Source organism: Helianthus annuus, chromosome 14 (genome assembly GCF_002127325.2).
Source record: "Helianthus annuus cultivar XRQ/B chromosome 14, HanXRQr2.0-SUNRISE, whole genome shotgun sequence".
NCBI classification, from domain to species: domain Eukaryota; kingdom Viridiplantae; phylum Streptophyta; class Magnoliopsida; order Asterales; family Asteraceae; genus Helianthus; species Helianthus annuus.
The window spans coordinates 164173790-164183116 of record NC_035446.2 but is presented as its reverse complement, the minus strand read 5'-3'; positions in this window follow the sequence as shown (position 1 = coordinate 164183116).

Genomic DNA, 9327 nt, shown 5'->3' with positions numbered 1-9327 from the left:
ACTCACGATCAGCCTCCAGTTGTTGGAGCGAAGAAGTCAGAGCATCTCTGGCTTCAACGGCAACATTAGCCCGCTCTTCCGTTGCAGTCATGCGGGCTGTGAGGTCTGTAACCGCGACCTCCCGGGCCTGAACTTCAGCCTTTCAAAGAGCAAAAAACAGTTTACTCAAAATCAGTAAACATTCTCAAAAAGCAGAAAGAAAAATACAACAGGAATAACGAGTCATACCTGAAGACTGGCAACAACTTGGCCCAAACGGGCACGCTCAGGGTTCACCTCTTCAAGAGCCTTGGAAGAGCGGCTTTCCCTCTTTTTGGCCTCATCAAGGGCCTTTGCCGCACGGGCCCCCGCTTCCTTGGCCTCTCCTAGCGCCTTAACAGCCCGTGCCTCTGCTTGTTGCGCTTTAACCGCAATCGCCTCAGCTGCAGCCTTCTCTTTGATCAAAGCAGCGTTCGCTGCCTTGGCATTCGTCAGCTCCTGACGAGCACGAAACAGAGTGTCATTCTGCTTAACCCAAGAATCATTCCACTTCTTGCGCTCATTGGAAAACTTTTCGTTCCAACTCTTGCGTTCATCAGAAAGGAGTTTGGCAAGAGTACGAACCTGTTTCAGCTGCGCAGTGGCAGCCCACTCCGAGGTCTGTTTCTGCTTCTCAAAAGCAGCTCTATCCCTTTCAAGCTGCTCCGCACCCTCACGAGCAGCTTTCACCAACTCTTCCGCTTCAGCCCGCAAACGAGCAGCTTCTTCTTCCCTGCGGCCCAATACTTTGTAGTCTTCCAAAATGGCATTCGCCACAATGGAACTTCCTACTAGCATTGTAGAAAGTTGGTTGATGCGCAGCTCACGAGGTGCGGCACGGGCACGCTCAGTTTCAAAGGGGGTGCCCAGACCACCCAGAATCTCCTTGCACGCCGAAGGATCGTTAGAAATATCATCCCCCTGCATAACAGTCCAGGGGGGTCGATGATACGCTCTGCGTGTAGGTGCGGTAATAATACTCTAATTTAGACTCCCCAGGCTGAATCGGAGGCCCATCATAACCCGCACCACCGGAAGAAGAACTGGTAACCTTCTCACCAGCAGAAGGTTTCTGCGGCTCAGCACCATGCTGCCGCACCTCAGCATCAGACTTCTGTTTCCCAACATCTGAAAACCTCAAGTCCAATCCATCACCCTCATTGGGAGAGATCAGATTGTCGGAGGAATCCACAGTATCAAAAATCTGGGCAACAGTCTTCTCCACCGTCTTCTCCACCTGCACGGTGGGATCGCGAACCGGCCCAACAAAAGGTGCCGCAGGCTCCTTGGGCACCACAGGCTCCTTGGGCACCCCCGCGTCCGCAGCAACGGTATGCACGGGAGACGAAGGAAAATCAAAAAAGGAAAAACCTGCATCTTGGGATTCTGCAATACAAAGAACAATAACTGTTAATCTAACACATTGTGCATGCAAAACAATGCAAAAAGTTATACTAACCAGCAGCAATCGCAGGTTTCTTTTGCGCCGGAGCAGCCCTTTTAGACTGCAGTTTCCGACGTTTTGGTTCACCACCACCAGCAGCCTTTTGCTCTGGTTCTCTCTTATCCCCAACAACGGGGGGACCCGCAGCAGTTCCACCCGCAGCTGCACCACTACCTAGAACACCCAAACCCTCAAGGGTATCAGATACTACCACGTAATCGGTATATCTGCGATAACAAGATCGATAGGTACCTGCCGCCTGAGACACCAAAGAAGGGGCATCTGAGCCTTCAGCCCTCCCCTTACCACGACCCCGCGTGGTCTTCTTCACCGGCTTCTTCTCCGCATGCTTTCTGGGGATGCGCTTCTCAAACTTCCCCAAATCCGCAAGGATAGCTGCATTAAAGGAGTCAAGGAAACCAGTTACAAAGATAAACTTGGAAAACAAGTACAACTTGGAAAATACCTTTTTCGCCTTCTGGCACGGGTGCCCTCAACACATCACGTTTGGGTACACGGAAGTTACCAACAATTTCTAGATTGAAACCTTGCCGTAACTCAACCGGAATCAGATCAACTTGGCCCTCGAAATCGGGCTCAAACATCCTCCACAAGTCAACCGCATCCGCTGATACAACACATGCATGCATATTACTACAAGGATAATGAAGCAAGAAAAGCAAAAAAGAGAGAGGCTTACCACCACTCTTTTCCCGCAGAACGGGTCTTGCCTTCCTGTCCGGCCTAGTAAGCATCATCCGCAACACCCACAACTGGTTGTTGTCTAACTTCTTGAGTTCAATAGGCCGCAACCTAGAGAACCAGTCCACAGTCTTCGCACTGGCAACAGGAATATCTTCATCAGTAACACCAATATTGACATCCCGGAAAGTCATATTGGCATATACCGCACAGGCTTTAACATAGAAGAATTTCTTCTTCCAGTCGGTCACACCCTTAGGGGGTGTCATCAACTTCAAACTCCCATGACGTTGATTAAAAGAGAAAAACCGGTGTTCACCGTCAACTGGTAAAACCGCCGGAAATTCTCAACAGTAATGGGCAAGCCATGGGCACGAAAAATATACTCAAAGTTCCGGATTCGGAACATCCCAAATGGACTAAGTTGGGAGATATGGAGATGATGGTACTCCAACACCTCCGCAACAAACACCGTCACCGGCAATCGAAGGTTGCCTTCGGTGAAAAAATCTGCCCACATGGTAATATAACCGGCCGGAGCATCGGCACCAGTGTCCCCCTCTTGTGGGAAAGTAGCCTTCCAGTCGTCGGCCATATGAACGGTGGTCATCAGGTTTTTAAAACCACCTATTGTCCACTTCAATACCGGTAAACCACCACCGACGGCACCACCATCATCATCTTCCTCTTCATCAGCCGCCACAACCGGCTGTTCAGGGTTTTCACCCTCCACATTATGTGGACTTGATGGTTCAGCCATCAGAAATATCGAAGAAACGGAAGAAAGTGAGTGGAAAAACTCAACTCAACCTCACCGGAAGTTCAAGAAATATCGTCGGAGAAGACAAAGAAATGTTTCTCTCACCGGCAAAATTTTGAAATTTCGAACAAGTGAGGGGAAACCACGAACGGTTTCCCCTTATATACCCATCGCAATTAATGCAGATGGAGAAAACGGATCATCACGTTCAAAAAGAACGAATTACGCAACACCACGTGTCAAGCGCCGTTTCCGCTGACGGTTATCACGCGCGCGTGGCCGCCCACGCGCCTGACATTAGAGACCTTTACACTCCTTGCTACAGTGCATTTAATGCCTTGGGCAGTGCAAATGTCCTTTCATTTCAGCACATGCCAGAATGATCTCACCAACTTCCACCAACTCACACGTGAGGTCAGCCACGTATGCAACAAAAAGCGACTACATTATCCAACTATAAGCGGCATGCGGTTTCTCTGGTATCCCGCACCATAACCCATACCGCATGTCGTTTTTTTACATACCCCTAAAAATAGGCAAAAATATACATCTCCACACTATAAAGGGGTATAATACCTATCCGCACTACCCATGAGCACATGTGGAATATGCGGAAATGACACACACGAGCCCGTTCAGGTGTGTCAGATACTCAGAACCAGCGTTGTTCTTTAGACCGAACCGCATCTCAGAAACAGGTAAACCGCATTGCCTTCACTCTCTTCAAGCTTCAAATCCCTCCTATCCGGTTCACAACCACAGAGGGTGCTTGAACAACTTCTTCAACGAGAAGAAGGGAATATACGTGAACGCACATCAGCAACCCTGACTCCTGATCCTTCAAGAGCCACATCCGAGCAACACACCGTTTCAAGAGAATATGGGGTGACAAAACCGCAGACACTCATAAGTCACTGCGGACATAACCATAGCTTCCGCAAACGGTTGCTACGGAAGAGCCACAACTAACTCCACATCGAGGAACAAAACTACTTCAAGGAAAACTCCTCGGTATTGGAGCGTGAAGGAAGGTGCCTAAGGAAGAGATGCGGACGAGATCCCTAATGATCATACGAGCCCTTGTCGAGCAACAAGCGATCGGACAAGCGGTAACAAGTCTGCTCATGACTTTGTTACCCTACTTGTAAGTTGGATAGAATAAACAATGGTAGGCATTACCATGCCTATGACCATTATCCAGAATCACATTGTTCGACCAAACATGGCCAACAATGACGCAAGTACCCAACGTTGTTCCCACAACCGTGGCCAACAATGTCAAGCAACGAGGTAACCGCAAAGGACGTGCGGTTACTTGAGAGCTAATTGGAAGAACATGAACACCCCACGAAAGGAATCATCATTAGATATCCAATCATGGGAGCAGCACGCTCTCTTCTTCGTTCACCACCTCAAAGGTTGGTTCGAAGTTTGTGCACACCTTCAATCACCATCTCAGAGATTGGTTCGAAGTTGGTACACTTCCTCCAACTAATTCCCACAATTGGTTCTACCAACAGGTGGCAACCAGCCAAAGGCTGAGAATTTCGCATCAGACGAAACATTTTCACCGGTACGGAAGAGGCGTCAAATGACCCTTCCAGACCTCCAGCTTGATTTACAAACAGAAAAGACTATCCACATGGTCTAGGATCTTCTCTAGACTCCAACTACCTTCTAAACACCATAGTCCAGTACTCCTCCCACATGCAACTTGCATATGGCATCAACACTAGACTAGGGGGACTTGAAGGGGTATGGTCCCAGATCTCGCGTCAACATCGACCGCAAGTGACCATTACCCTTATCAAAACCCCCACTAGCCAACAACCTACTTGTGCCCATGCGAGAACGCGTCGACACAAGGGTTGAATCCAATCTGTCTAGTGATGGAGGAGGACTTACCTGGAACATGAGAATGGTAGAGTGATGCGACATAGCATCATATCTGGTGTATGAAAACGGAAGTATTCACAGCGATGCGGCCTCGCACCGCGTCCAGTGAACACTTCTATCAATACAAGGAAGCTAGATAACAGCAACAGTCATCACAGGCGATGATGCGGCCAGCACCGCATCTCGCGTATTTCTTGATCACAAGCAAGAGAAGCGATAACATCAGATGTTACCGCAGGCAGCGATGCGGCTCGCACCGCATCCTATACGCTCAACAAGTGGGACTGACACCACAGTGCAAGTGGCACCAATGGCAGTCACATGTCAGGACTACGTAAGCAACGGACTGACGTGGCGTAACATCCACAACCGACAAGCCTGACACACCTGCAAAGGTGCAGCACGTCGTCAGTCCGTCCATCATCCTCCTCCTTCACAACTCTCTCACTACTACTACTATCATACTTTGCTTCCCAAGCGGATTACTGATTCTCACGCCGGAGAGTGGTAACAAGGAGCACCCCCACCCCATCCTCCTTGTTACGAGTCACGGTTTGTTTCCTTGTGCAGGAGATCAACCCACCGGTGATCCAGCCAGCGATCCTCGAGAGGAAGGGATTAACCCTTCTTGACGAGACCAGTGAGTTAACCCTGCCCGGTTAACCATTGTTTCATCAATATGGAATGATAATGATTAGCATGTTTGTTCATTCTGTTATATATAGCGTAATATGAAGCGTATTCTTTTCATATATATTCCTAGTAATTTCACTTGCAATCAAACTTCTATGTCTTTAATCCATCGGATTACAAATTTATATTACTTAATTTGGTTTAGATGTTGTTATTACGCGTGCTAATTATTCAAACACAAGTCAAGCACATGCAAATTCATATTCATATTCATATTCATATTTATTGCATCATGGCCCTGGTTTAGCATAAAAGTCGAACATACATTGCGTGATTGCAACAGTGATTGACCCGGCGTTGATTCCACCATTTTAATCTTTCCGTCAAAGCATTCCACCTGATTTTCGTGGAAGATTCTAAAGCACCACTAGTCATACATAAATTGCATTAAAATTGTTGATTTTTGGCAAAGGCGTCTCTGAATTCATGTACCTTGTTTGAGCTCGAAAAAATATGCCCTTCTGTAATGTTTTTTTTTATTATTATTATTATTAGTATTATTATTATTGTTATTATTATTATTATTATTATTATTATTATTATTATTATTATTATAATATTGAGCTCCCTAAATCTAATGCCAACGGACTAATTTCTAAACCATAAAAATTGTTTTGTAAATGAGTCTATCTTGAAGTTGGTAGGTATACTATTTAAAAAAACATGTATACATATCGGATTTTAATAAAAAACACGTGCCCCTCGAAATCACGGGCCTTGTACCATGGTCCTCCCGCACACCCTCATCACCTCCCATGATTTTTGGAGTCCTAAATAATGGCTAAAATAAAACGAAAACGACAATCGAAACTACAACTTATTTCTTCGAAAAGGGTGATCATTATTCTTAAAGTAATTTCGTCCCTACCATTCAATAGAACAATGTGAGTTGGGTTGGTGAAGAATTGGTTCCCAAACATACAACAAAGTAACATGTATTATACATTCTCAACACTCTACATGTGGTGTTAAGCAAATTAAATTTACTAAGTTTTCAAGTAATCAGAAATCATGCTCAATGCCAGCATAATTATCTAGTAATCACGAAGCCCCTTTGAACGGACACCTTTGTGAAGAGTCACAATGGTTCGTCGCTAACTACTAACTAGTAGGTTGTACCAACTCATTGTGACAACCACAACATTCAATAGCTAAGTGTGACAAATCCAGACCACTGCGTTTCAAGAAACCAGCCGATGCGGACCACTTTCATGCTTTCTTTTCAATATTGCCTAAGGTTCAACCCAAAAAAAGTTGTTTTTAACAATATTCTCAACAAGAAGGTGATGACATAGCTAAATCTCAACCATGATTTGGAGGGTGTTTGGGATTACATTTTGAAGTGATTATTTGATTATTGCGTTTGTAAAACATAAATAATCTAAAAAAGTGTTTGGATGAAAAAGTGATTATCTGCCTCCAAAATGCAGTTTTGAAGAAGCATGTACCTACATGCTTTTTCAAAACTGCTTTGAAAACGCAAAATCTATTTTGAAAATGCAACACCAAACACCCCCTTGGTGGTGCATGTTGTTGGGGAATTTTCAGAAAAACCGGACGATCAAAGAGGCGTGTAATCACTCTTAGATCAAATTATTTCAGTGGTTTTCCCGAATAATTTAATCTGATACAACTCTGATTTTCGAGAAATTGAACAAATGTATGTGTGTCTGGAATTTGTCTGAACCAGAAAAAAATGATCAAAAAAATTGTCTACGAATTTTAAGGTTTGGGATGATTAACAGCCTAATGACAGTTATCTCAATTTTAAATAAAACTGCCACTAAAATGTCATTTTTTGATATTTAAAAAATATGGCATTTTTCAGAAAATTTTCTGATGCAATTTTAGTAAAGCAATTTAATTAAAATAAAAATTTTCCAATCGAGATTATCTTTGGTTTAAAAAGAGACCTAAATATAACTCGGTTGTTTGATTGAAGCGGTGTAACTTTAAGTTAATGCAGTTCCCTGGTTTGTTGTTGGTTGCAGTAAGGGGTTGCTTTTATGAATAAAATTTATCTTTAGATAAAGTAATAGTAATTTTTTTTTTTGCTAACAAAGGAGTCCAATTTTAATAGAACTTGTCAAAATTTTGGAATCCAACTATGTCTAAAAGAAAATTTAACATAGAATTGGGTGAGAAGTCTCAATCTAGGTACTATGAAGACAAATGAAATTATTAATGATCTTTGAACGAGTCTATAAACTTTTGAGTGTGACCCGTATTAGAAAATTCAAAATTACTAATTACTTATTCTTTCTTCTCTTTAATTTTTCATGTTATATCATTTCAAGTACGCCCATGTAAATAATATCATTAATGATTCATAACATATGGAATGATAATGATTAACATGTTTGTTTATTCCGTTATATATAATGTAATATGAAACGTATTCTTTTCATATATATTCCTAGTAATTTCACTTGCAATCAAACTTCTATGTCTTTAATCCATAAGATTACAAATTTTATATTACTTAATTCGATTTAGATGTTGTTCTTACGCATGCTAATTATTCAAACACAAATCAAGCACATACATATTCATATTCATATTAATTGCATCATGGCCCTGGTTTAGCATAAAAGTCTGATTGTAGTGTTAGAAAAATAACCACTGATCAAAACCACTGATTGAAAGCACTGATCAGTTTGATAAACTACTGATCAGTTTGTCTAACCACTGATGAACTTAACTACTGATCAGTTTAAGCACTGATTAGTCTATCCGCTGATCAACCACTGTCTTTTAGAAGCAGTGGCAAGTTGAAAACAGAACCACTGATCAGAACAGCGGTTAGAAGAGGTTGCAAATAGAAGTATAAAAGAAACAGTAAACGATTTAACCGGGCTTGTGTTTGACACAATTCCCTTAAACAGATTCGCCGTCTGTTCCCAGGGTACGCCGGTTCGAAACAGCACCGAGCGCTGCCGGACTTGAACACTTGCCTGAAAAATAAACCGGAGAATGCTGCAGAGAGATCGAGAGAAGAGATTGTATTTCGGTGTGTGTCACTGTGTTGGTCTGCATTGGGTTTTATAGGCACAGATCATAACTGATTCTGGCCTCATCATTGCAGAGAATTAAAGCTAGTCGGTTTCAAAACTTATGCCTCATCATTGCAGAGAATTAACTCACATAATGGCTCAGCGGTTTCGAAACTGAATAGTATAATGGTTCTCATTAAAACTGAAAATCATTTCAGTTAAAGACCCATTAAGACCAACCGTTTTAAAGACTAATTAATAAAAATAATTAGTCAGTCTCGAGTGCAAAAACTGTCTCCCGCGATCAGGGTTTTCGGAGCTGCATTCGTGTCCGCAGGACGTGCGGGCGTACACGAGTTCAACTAAATCCGGTTCCATTTTTTGCACCCCCCCTGCGTGCGCGCGGGTAGGACTTGTGGTAAAACATGTCATAAGACTTCAAAGGCTTCATTAAGGTTTCTCCTTATATATAGCCTATCTTTTCACTCCCACACCGATGTGGGACAAAGTGAATTACCAACTTGAGACTTTCATTCACACTAAACTTCCAACAATCCCCCACATGAATGGAGGTCGATCTCAGAAACAACATAATTCCTTGTTACATTTCAGCAGTTGAGTTTTGCATACGATAGGTAGGTGTTACCCTTTGAACCTTCGCTCATGAAATGCACTTAGCCCACTAGCTCTGAGTAGAACTCGATGTCTTTGAACTCGTCTGCCGTTTGTATAGACGACAATGCACTTCACACAAGACTCTCCCTGACAAAGTCAAGTCCTCATAGTTATGTTCGTTATGGTCATGAACATGATGCCTGGTT